The 12,276-nt window shown below is 42.0% G+C and overlaps 1 protein-coding gene across 2 annotated transcripts in view; it reads left to right on the plus strand.

Moving 5' to 3' along the window:
- KDM5B (lysine demethylase 5B) overlaps nt 1-12,276 on the plus strand; it is an 80,619-nt gene that overhangs the window by 18,868 nt on the left and 49,475 nt on the right. The window lies entirely within an intron of this gene.

Here is a 12,276-nt window from a genome sequence, read left to right on the forward strand (position 1 = left end):
CAGATCCATTTTATAGAAAAGGAAACAAACTGAGCTTGAGAGATGTGACTTGCCTAAGGTGACACAGCCTTGAAAGGACAAATTGGATGTTGCAAACCATGGCTCTTTATTCCCAAGTTCAGTGTTCTTCTAATTTAATATATAGTGGCTCTCTTCATAGATCCCAGACATTAGCCTGCTTCTCTCTTTCATCTCCCCTTACAGTCTTTTTTGAGAGGGAGTGTCGCTGTGTCGCCCAGGCTGGAGTTGGAGTGCAATGGCACGGTCTTGGCTCACTGCAACCTCTGCCTCCCAGGTTCAAGCGATTCTCCTGCCTCAGCCTGCGGAGTAGCTGGGATTACAGGCACCCACCACCATGCCCGGCTAATTTTTTTTGTATTTTTAGTAGAGATGGGGTTTCACCATGTTGGCCAGGCTGGCCTCAAACTTCTGACCTTGTGATCCACCCACCTCAGCCTCCCAAAGTGCTGGGATTACAGGCGTGGGCCACTGCGCCCGGCCTACAGTCTTTTTTTTGACCGTGGTCTTCTCTCTCTTCCTTCTGGCCACCCAGACTTGAATTCATTAATAACAATAGTAAGCTGCATGTATACAGTTATCAAAGTACCATTTAGATTTGTGTGTTTTGTCTACTTACCAGTATTTATGAGCTTAGCCCATTCATATACTGTTAGTTTGTTGGCTCATTTATATGTAAACTCCTGGCTCATCAACTCCAGTGACCACTCAGCTTCACATTGGAAGAGTATTTAGGACTCGGGGCTCCCTATATAAATGTACCTCTGCCTCCCATCAAAGTCATTTTGGGGTTCATCCCAGAATAACTGAATTAGAATCTCATGTGGGCCTAAGTGTTTGAATTTTAAAAAGCTCCTCCAGAAGCTCTGCTAGGTTTGAGACCCACTGGTTTAGGTAATTTCATGACAGGTTTAGGCAGCTAATATAAGGAATTCTCAAAAAAAAAAAAAAAAAAAAAAATCTAAACACCAAAATCCCTCAAAATATAGAAAACAAAATAAAAATAAAAAAGAAAGAAAGTATAAGGAATTATCTTACCTGTTGACTTCAAATTAATCAGAAATTTCTCAGTTCTACTACAGAAAACTGGGCAATTCTTTTTATCAACTCTGTTGAATGAAGAAATGAATTGAGTCCTTGGAGTTGGTTGTGGTCTCAATTCAGTACTTATTATTGATATGTCAGTAAGTGCATTGTGTTAAAGTCCTAGGTGGCTCATGCCTGTAATCCCAGCACTTTGGGAGGCTGAGACGAGGTCAGTAGTTCAAGACTAGCATGGCCAATATGGTGAAGCTCCGTCTCTACTAAGAATATAAAAATTAGCTGGGCATGGTGGCACGTGCCTGTAGTCCCAGCTACTCAGGAGGCTGAGGCAGAAGAATTGCTTGAACCTGGGAGGCAGAGTTTGCAGTGAGCCGAGATCGCGCCACTGCACCCCAGCCTGGGTGACAGAGCAAGACTCCATCTCAAATAAATCAATTAAAAAAATAAATAAATAAAGGAACTCATAATTGACTGGTGAGAAAGATTAGCAAGTATGATGTATGCAAGGAATAGAAGTTACACACCGAGTGGTTAAAGGTTGGGGGGATATGGAGGTGGATGAGAGGGAGCTGTCTGGGAAGGCTTTGCTTCACTTGGATTAGAGTAGGGTTGCGGGAGGAAATAGGTGTGTAGAATGAGAATGAGGGTCATGACATCCTCCTACAAAACAACAATATTCAAGGAAGGAAGAGGATTTGGTTGGAGGTACCAGGAAATGTGTTGTTAGGAAGCTAAGGAGAAAATAGTAAGTTCATTGTTAGTATTTCAGACTTAGGTGGCTTAATGGTGATATTTCTGAAGTCTCAACTCTAGACACAGCTGTAAAACCCTGGAAAAGTAGATAATTACAGTTTTTATAGAGTATATCCCATTGATACCAGGCAGCCATTCAAAAGAAAACCAGTTTTATCAGGCTGCAGCTTCCTCATATTTTAGGCTAAAGCAGGTTATCTTTCAAATTAAATTTATTTTGGACTATGACAATAAATTTGAAAGAAATAAAGCATTTGATAATACCAGCGCTACTACAGTCACACTGCGTAGTCTGAAATATATCATAGGGTAAGTTTCTTTTAAGATCTTTTGACATACTTTTATCTACCATCCTAAATTGAGCATGCCTATGTATTATTAGTACATCCTTATCTCTTTAAAGCAAGAGATCTAGCCTTGAAGCTTGGTCAGTATCTTAGTTCATTTGTGTTGATATAACTATATCTGAGACAGGATAATTTATAAATAATAGAAATTTATTTCTTGCAGTACTAGAGACTGGGAACTCTAAGATCAAGGCACTGTCAGGTTTGATGTCTTGTGCTGGCCTGGTCTCCACTTTCAAGATGGTGCCTTGAATGCTACGTGGAAGGGCAAAAGGGGCCTAGGGTGTAGGTTCTTGCAACTCTTTTATTTATTTTTATTTTTATATTTATTTATTATTATTTTTTCTTTGAGACAGAGTCTCACTCTGTCACCCAGGCTGGAGTTCAGTGGCGTGATCTCAGCTCACTGCAATCTCTGCCTCCTAGGTTCAAGCAATTCTCCTGCCTCAGCCTCCCGAGTAGCTGGAATTACAGGCGTGTGCCACCACGCCCAGCTAATTTTTGTATTTTTAGTAGAGACGGGGTTTTGCCATGTTGACCACACTGATCTCGAACTCCTCAAGCCACAGCCTCCCAAAGTGCTGGGATTACAGGTGTGAGCCATGGTCCCTGGCCTAATTTTTGTGTTAAATATGTTTTGTAGAGATGAGATTTTGCCACGTTGCCCAGGCTGGTCTCAAACTTCCAGGCTCAAGCAGTCCACTTGGTTGGCCTCCCAAAGTGCTGGGGTTACAAGCATGAGCCACTGCACTTGGCCTACCTTTCATTCATTCATTCATTCATTCATTCATTTATGAGACAGAGTTTCACTCTTGTTGCCAAGGCTTGGGTGCAGTGGTGTGATCTCGGCTTACCGCAACCTCCACCTCCTGAGTTTGAGATTCTCCTGCCTCAGCCTCCTGAGTAGCTGGGAATATAGGTGTGTGCCACCACACCCAGCTAATTTTTTGTATTTTTAGTAGAAACAGCGTTTCTCCATGTTGGGCAGGCTGGTCTTGAACCCTTGACCTCAGGTGATCCGCCTGCCTCGCTGGTCTCGAACTCCAGACCTCAAGTGATGTGCCCACCTCGGCCTCCCAAAGTGCTGGGATTACAGGCGTGAGCCACTGCACTCAGCCTTATTATTATTTTTTAGAGATGAGGTCTTGTGTTGCCCAGGCTGGAATGCAGCAGCGCCATTGTAGCTCACTGCAGTAGATGGTACTACAGGCACGTGCCAATATGTCTGGATAATGTTTTAACATTTTGTAGAGATGGTATCTCACTGTGTTGCTCAGGCTTGCTTCTCTTGCTCTCTCTGTCTTAAGCCTCCCAGGTAGCTGGAACTACAGGTGCATGCTACCATGCCTAGCTAATTAAAAAAAAATTTTTTTTGTAGGGCCCCTCCATGGTGCTCAGGCTGGTCTTCAATTCCTTTCCTTTCCTTTCCTTTCCATTACCCTTCCCCCTCCCCTACCCTTCCCCCTTCCTTTCCCCCTTTCTCTCCCCCTCCCCTTCCCTTCTCCCTTCTCCTCCCCTTCACTTCCCCTTCCCCTACCCTTCCCATTACCCTCTCCGTTCCCCTCCCTTCCCCTGACCTTCTCATTACCCTCCCCTTCCCCTCCCCTGCCTCTCACCTTCCCTTCCCCTTTCCTTAACTTTCCCATTACCCTCTCCCTTGCCTTCCTTTCCTCCTCCTCTACCTTCCCCCTCCCATCCCTTCTCCCCTCTCCCCTCCCCCTTCCCCTCTTCCCTTCTCCTCCCCTCCCCTGCCTTCCCTCCCCTTCCCTCCCTTCCCTCCCCTTCCCCTTTCCCTCACCTCCCCCATTTCTCTTCCCTTCCCTTTCTCTTTTTCTCTTCCTTTCCCCTTTCCCCTTCCCTTTCCTCCTTTCCTTTCCTTTCCCCTTTTCCTTTCTTCTTTCCTTTTCCCTTTGCCTTTCCCTTTCCCTTTCCTGTGGAGTCTTGCTCTGTCACCCAGGCTGGAGTTCAGTGGCACCATCTCAGTTCACTTGTCTTGGCTCACTTTGCAACCTCTGCCTCCTGGGCTCAAGTGATTATCGTGCCTCAGCCTCCCCAGTAGCTGGGATTACAGGCGCCCACCACCGCATCCTGCTGGTTTTTGTATTTTCAGTTGAGATGGGGTTTCACCATGTTGGTCAGGCTGGTCTCGAACTCCTGACCTCAAGTGATCCACCCGCCTTGGCCTCCCAAAGTGCTGGGCTTACAGACATGATGAGCCACTGTGCCCAGCCCTTCTTTCTTTAATACAATTGCAAATGTGTCATCTTTAGATGGGGTATTGACACAACAAAGATTTTGCCATCTTGTAGTATTTTTTGAGGCTCAGACTGATTTTTAGTCTCACTTCTGTTCATTTCCTGACCCTGATGTTGAATCTCCAGGCGTGTGTTTACAGATGTAATGAGGCCTTAAAGTTAGGGTGTGGGATGTTTAAGCTTCCCCTGCCCTTAGTGCCCAGGTAGGTTTGGGTGTTGCTGAGGCAAGGTTGGGGGCAGAGTCCAACCTCTTTCCTAAATCCCTTCCCCCTGATAGATAGATCATTTTTGGAATCATTTTGAAAGAGGAAATTTAATGTGACTAATGCTTAAAAAGTAAATACCACGGTATATCCCTTTATTACTACTATATTTTTATTTACTAATATTCCATAGAAACAGTGCTTTGCATTCCCAAGTATTTAATATTCAGAAGCTAAAATAATCTTTGAAACAAGTTCTTTAAAACTGATAGCTTTCACCATGGCCTATCTGTAAAAATTATAATACAAGTTCTCATTCCTTGGTACTTATTTTTAATAATGACTATTAAAAGTCCACATGATTGCGTTGGTATTTTCAGGGTCTTTTTGGTGATAGGACTTTAGGGAAGACTGGGTTGACCCAGGTATAACTTTTCTAAAAATGTTAACATTGTAAAAATAGGTGGTCAATAAATCACTATTAGTGAATGGAGAATACACTTGAAGGGGCTGTATTTTAAATCTGGATGGAAAGAGTTCTTTGGAAGGACAGATACAATCTGTATCAGGGTGTGGGCCGAGAACCCTTGGAGGGTTCCCAAGACCCTTTCAGTGGATCCAAGAAAACTCTCCCCTTTCAACTAAATAACTGTGAGAGGCCAGATTTAGATTTACTTCACATACTTTTTTTTTTTTTTTTTTTGAGACAGAGTCTCACACTGTTGCCCGGGCTGGAGTGCAATGGTGTGATCTTGGCTCACTGCAACCTCCACCTCCCAGGTTCAAGCGATTCTGCCTCAGCCTCCCAAGTAGCTGGGATTACAGGCGCACGCCACCATGCCCAGCTAATTTTTTGTATTTATTTATTTATTTTTTTAAGTAGAGATAGGGTTTCACTACGTTGGCCAGGATGGTCTCGAACTGACCTCGTGATCCACCTGCCTTGGCCTCCCAAAGTGCTGGGATTACAGGTGTGACCCACCGCACCCAGCCTACTTCACATACTTTTAACCAAAACAATATACCACACCTGACTGGAGAAGAAATTAAAACCCAGTTTATTTATATTAAGCCAGACATTAAAGAGATTTGCAAAATAATACAATGCATTACAGATTAAAGAGATTAATTCATTTTTAAAATGTTTCAGTTTTAATTTTTAATGTGATAAAAAATCTATAGATACAATCCATGTAAATTAACATTCTTTGAGGTCCTCAAATTTTAAGATTTTAAAGGACTCCTAAGGACAAAACGTTGAGTTATTGCAGTATTAAAAAGGGAAACTTGGTCGGATGGGTGGCTCACACTTGTAATATCAGCACTTTGGGAGGCCAAAGGTTGGAGTATCCCTTGAGCCCAAAAGTTTGAGACCAACTTAGTCAACATAGCAAGACTCTGACTCTTCAAAAAATTTCTTTAAAAAATTAGCCTGACGTGGTGGCATGCATGTATACTCAGGAGACTGAGGTGGGAGAATTGCATGAGCCCGGGAGTTTGAGGCTGCAGTGAGCTATGATTGTGCCACTGCATTCCAGCCTAGGGACAGAGCAAAATCCTGTCTCAAAAAGAAAAAAAAAAAAAAAAACGGAAACTTGATTCTGCAAAGACATGACTCAGTAGGAATAAAGCTAAGATCTTAGCTTTTTGTATATTTAGTAGAGACGGGGTTTCTCCATGTTGGTCAGGCTGGTCTAAGATCTTAGCTTTTTGTATATTTAGTAGAGACGGGGTTTCTCCATGTTGGTCAGGCTGGTCTCGAACTCCTGACCTCAGGTGATCCACCCACCTCGACCTCCCAAATTGCTGGGATTACAGGTGTGAGCCACCACGCCTGGCCAATATGTGTATTTTCTAAAACTTCAGTAATAAGCCTTACATTTGTATTAAAATTATTTTAAATCTATTCTGTTGCTTAGCTTTTGCCCTAATAAGAGAACATGCAGTCAAGAAGTTTTTTGTATAGTGGGCACACAGGAAATGGCATGGTATTAGGTTGGTGCAAAAGCAATCGTGGTTTTTGCCATTTTTGCATTTTTGTTTTAATGGCAGAACTGTGATTACTTTTGCACCAACCTAATAAATGTGAAATACTTCTATCATGGAACCATACCTAGGTTTGCTGGCTACAGTGTTAACTTTTACAGTATACAAGTTCAATTCCATTGCCATCCCTGCACCTCTACCCTCAGTGTGTTGTCTGCCTTTACCCTTGAACTGTATATCTAAATAAAATCTTAGAAGCTCTTTAAGCATGGAAATCTAACAATATGTGCTCTTATTTTAAAAAGCAAGGTTGGATTGGGTGTGGTGGAAATTAGCTGGCCATGGTGGTGTGCACCTGTAGTCCCAGGTAGTCTGGAGGCTGAGGTGGGAGGATCACTTGAGCCAGGAGATCAAGGCTATAATGAGCCAAGTTTATGCCATTGCACTCCAGCCTGGATGACGTTGTCTCTTAAAAAACAGAAACAAAAACAAACAAAAACAAGCCTGCATTAGGCCACTTGGAAACGAAAGCTTTGCAACATGAATCTTTTCCTAAGAAAAACCAGCACTTTTTTTTTTTTTTTAATTGGGAGTCTTGCTGTGTTGCCCAGGCTGGAATGCAGTGATGCAATCTCTGCTCACCGCATCATCTGCTTCCTGGGTTCAGGCAGTTCTCGTGCTCTGCCTCCTGAGTAGCTGAGACTACAGGTGTGTACCACCACATCCAGCTAACTTTTGTATTTTTAATAGAGACTGGGTTTTGCCATGTTGGCCAGGCTGGTATCGAACTCTTGACCTTGTGATCTGCCCACCTTGGCTTCCCAAAGTGCTGAGATTACAGGCGTGAGCCACCACACCTTCCCAAAACTAACATTTTTTGACCATTTACTTAAATAAAGTTAAGTAAATATTGTCTAAGGGTTCTACCTGTATTATTTTACTTAACCCTCACAATTATCCCTTTATTCACGTATGTAAGGTACAAGGAACTTAACCTAGTACAAAGCCACACAGTAGTACCAGGATTTGAACCCAGGCAGTGTGACTTGAGAATCTGTCCTCTTTGGCATCTATTTTGATGTACAAAGTAAAGGTAAATGGCCTCACTGTGTTTTTTAAAAAAATGACCATCTGAGAAATAACAATGGGGAATACCATGATGACTGTTCTATGTTTCATAGAACATATACAATTAAAACAATGCTTTGGTCCTTAGTTGATGTTATTCTTGGTAAACTAACAAGAATGTGCTTTTGTGACACTGATTTCTAGTTGGTTTTGTCTGCGGGGAGTTAGAGCCAACTTTCATAGCCTCTGCAGAGCATACACTTTTTCATTTTGCTAATTATCAGATCTCAAAATGACAGCCTTTCTATAATTAGAAGGATAAAAACAGTATTCTAATATATTAAATATGTGGATATATTATTTATATAATTATGTAATAATTATATTAAATTAGAAGGATAAAAACAGTATTCTAATATATTAATAGCAGATCCTCTACAGAGTGAATTTTCCTGGCGTTTTTTGGAAAAATCTTCAGCATCTTTTGAAAGTTGTTCTCACAGTGGTTGATTTTATTTTTTAAACACTTCTCTCAGTTAAATCTGCTTTTAGTTGTTGTTAAGTTAATGCTGGCACTGAGGAAAATGTTTACCTGATGTTTCTCAGGCCTCTGAGGATTTTGAAGCTTCAACTTTCTACTTAATTGCCTTCCTAAGGAATACATTTTTGAGTCCTAAAGAAACTAATTGAACTTATCTTTTTTTTTTTTTTTTTTTTTGAGACGGAGTCTCGCTCTGTCCCCAGTCTGGAGTGCAGTGGTGTGATCTTGGCTCACTGCAAGCTCTGCCTCCCAGGTTCACACCATTCTCCTACCTCAGTTTCCCGAGTAGCTGGGACTACAGGCGCCCGCTACCACGCCTGGCTAAATTTTTGTGTTTTTTTTTTAGTAGAGACGGGGTTTCACGGTGTTAGCCAGGATGGTCTCGATCTCCTGACCTCATGATCCGCCTGCCTGGGCCTCCCAAAGTGCTGGGATTACAGGCGTGAGCAGCCGGCCTGAACTTTTAAATAATACGGTTCTTGTACTTTATCTTGTAAGGGTTAAAATAAAATCATTTTCAAGTTTCTTTGTTTGTTTTTTTGAGACAGTCTTGCTCTGTTGCTCAGGCTGGAGTGCAGTAGCATGATCATGGCTCACTACAGGCCTGACCTCCTGGATTCAATTAATCCTCCCACCTCAGCCTCCTGATTAGCTGGGACTACAGGTGCATGCCACCATCCATGCCTGGCTAACTTAATTTTTTTTTTTTGTAGAGACAGAGCCTCAATATGTTTCCGAGTCTGGGCTGGTCTCTTCTCTTTTGTCTTCTCTTCTTTTCTTGTCAGACAGAGTCTTGCTCTGTCACACAGGCTGGAGTGCAGTGGCGCAATCTTCACTCACTGCCACCTCCGCCTCCTGGGTTCAAGTGAATCTCCTGTCTCAGCCTCCTGAGTAGCTGGTTATAAAGAATGAGAGAGGTATTTTATTAGGCATGTGCCACCACGTCCGGCTAATTTTTGTATTTTTATTAGAGATGGGATTTCGCCATGTTGGCCAGGCTGGATTGAAACTCCTGACCTCAGGTGATCAGCCTGCCTTGGCCTCTGAAAGTGCTGCGCTTACAGGCGTGAGCCATCACGCCCAGCCCCCAGGTTGGTCTTGAGCTCCCAGGCTCAAGCAGTCCTCCCCCTTTTGGCCTCCCAAAGTGTGAACCCCACTACACCTGGCTTACTTTCAAGTTTTGAAAGTAAAGGAAATTAAAATAATCAAAGCGAGGAATTTATATGGAACTGCATGTAATCTACAAATTCTTATTACATCTGGTTAGTATGAAAAGGCTGTTTTATGTTAGAAAAAAGTGATTTATGATCAATTTTATTGGTAGGGAGTACAAGTTTTACTTTTTGGCCAGCTTATATTATATTCCTTTTAGACACTTAAGCATCAAGTTAAACATTATCACAATGTTCCTCAGTGGGGATTTGGATTGTTTATTTGGCTACATAATTTGAGGATTATTTTTCAAAATTTTCACCTGGGAAGCTTTATTATGATCTCTTATATTTACCTTTCATAATGGCTTCCCCTACCCCCCATTTAAAAGTCATGGCTTGGCTTCTGCCATGCCTCACACCTGTAATCCTGGCACTTTGGGAGGCCTAGGTGTGAGGATTGCTTGAGCCCAGGAGTTCCAGACCAGCCTGGGCAACATAGCGAGACCTCATCTCTACTTAAAATGAAAAGAAAAAAAAATTCATGTCCCATTGAGGCCAGACTTTGCCAAAGGTATCTTAGTTCCGTATGATAGTGAACATTACAAATTAATTTTTTTATTGGAGTCTAGTTTTGCAGCTGACAGTGAATGTCCCAAAACTGAATGACATTTATCTCTTCTCTCATTCTTTACAACCAGAAGAGATGACAGAGTTTGTAGTGATCCATTTTTCATGCAAAAATGATCTTCTCAAACTATTTCTTTAGTTTTAAACATATTATACCCACTGTATGAGCATCCTTATCGGCAGATATGTACTAATTTCCATTTGATGAATCATTTTCGGGATTCATTTTAGCTTTAGGCTAAAATAAGCATACTGTGTATATATTCATACATAGAAGCTCATTTTAATTTGTAAAACTTTACAGGCTTTTGAGAACATCAAATTAATATCTTTATAATTGTGTTTTGGGATTAGAAGGCATATTATCTGATCAATCAGGGAATAACATTATATATCACCTGTAAGTCTTAGTTGTTAAAATTTTCAGGCCATTTTGAAAGTATGTTAAGACTAAATATTTGAACATTTACTTCTGTATTCTGACACATTATTTTTGATATGCTTTTGATCTCACCTTAACCAGATCAATTCATTTCTGAAAACCAACAGCTTTTATAACACACTAGGAGCAAAGCTCTGAGCAATATAAAGGCTTCCTGTTAGCCTACCATAGAATATCAAGAAGCAGTGTGATTTTCTTTTGCTAGGATGTGTTCTGTACAAATTAAACACATTACTTTAGCTTTTAGTTATTGAGCTAAACAAAAATAAATCAGACTTTAATCTTTTTCACTTGGGATGGAGGTAATTTTTTAACTTGAACAAAGTATAGTATTTCGTTTTTTTTTTTTTTTGAGACGGAGTCTTGCTCTGTCACCCAGGCTGGAGTGCAGTGGCGCGATCTCGGCTCACTGCAAGCTCCGCCTCCCGGGTTCACGCCATTCTCCTGCCTCAGCCTCTCCGAGTAGCTGGGACTACAGGCGCCCGCCACCGTGCCCGGCTAATTTTTTGTATTTTTAGTAGAGACGGGGTTTCACCGTGGTCTCGATCTCCTGACCTCGTGATCCGCCCGCCTCGGCCTCCCAAAGTGCTGGGATTACAAGAGTGAGCCACCGTGCCCGGGCTAAAGTGTAGTATTTTTTAACTGACATTTAAAACGTTAACCATAAAAAGGCAATACAACTATGTTAAACACTTGAAGACCTTACCCATAATTACCTTTGCTTTTTAGCTTAACATTTTATCATGCATCACTGGCGGGCATTTTTACTGAAGTCTTTGTTATCACTAAAACAAAACAAAATTTCATTTGTGTATTTATTTTAGAGCTAGGTTCATGCTCTGTTGCCCAAGCAGGAGTGCAGTGGCACAATCATAGCTCACTGTAAACTTGAACCCCTGGGCTTAAGTCATCCTCCTGCCTTTGCCTCCTGAGTAGGTAGGACTACAGGTTTGCACCACTATGCCTAATTTTTACATTTTTTGGTAGAGACAGGGGTAGAGACTGGTCTCAAACTGCTAGCTTCAAAGTGATCCTCCTGCTGCTGCCGCCCAAAGTGCTGAGATTATAGGCATGAGCCGCTGTGCCTGGCCGTCATTTTTATTCTAAACTAAAAGCAATCTATAATGATAAGTTCCAGCAGCACAAATTTGAAATGTTAAAAAAGCCTCTTTTCTCCTTATTATTGTGATATTATTTAAAATCTGCATATGTGAAATTCAACGCAATGTTATTAGGTTGGTGCAAACGTAATTGTGGTTTTTGCCATATGTGTGTGTAGGTAATGGCAAAATTACAGCTTTTGCCACACATATATATGTATTTTTTTTTTTTTTAGTAATGGCAAAAGCTGCAATTACATTTGCACCAACCTAATACATGTTTTTGTTCTAGTTTTTTACTCAGTGAAGGCATGATCTCGGCTCACTGCGACCTCCACCTCCTGGGTTCAAGCGATTCTCCTGCCTCAGACTCCTGAGTAGCTGGGACTACAGGCATGCGTCACCACACCCGGCTAATTTTTTTTGTATTTTTAGTAGAAACAGGGTTTTGCCATGTTGGCCAGGCTGGTCTCCTGACCTCAGGTGATCTGCTTGCCTCGGACTCCCAGAGTGCTGGGATTACTGGCGTGAGCCAGTGTGCCTGGCCATTCAACTCTGGTTGAATTGTTTTCTTTTTTCTTCCTTTTTTTTTTTTTTTTGAGACAGAGTCTTGCTCTGTCACCCAGGCTGGAGTGCAGTGGCGCGATCTCAGCTCACTGCAAACTCCGCCTCCCGGGTTCACGCCATTCTCCTGCCTCAGCCTTCTGAGTAGCTGGGACTACAGCTGCATGCCACCAT

This window comes from Nomascus leucogenys, chromosome 9, assembly GCF_006542625.1.
Source record: "Nomascus leucogenys isolate Asia chromosome 9, Asia_NLE_v1, whole genome shotgun sequence".
In the NCBI taxonomy this organism is placed as follows: domain Eukaryota; kingdom Metazoa; phylum Chordata; class Mammalia; order Primates; family Hylobatidae; genus Nomascus; species Nomascus leucogenys.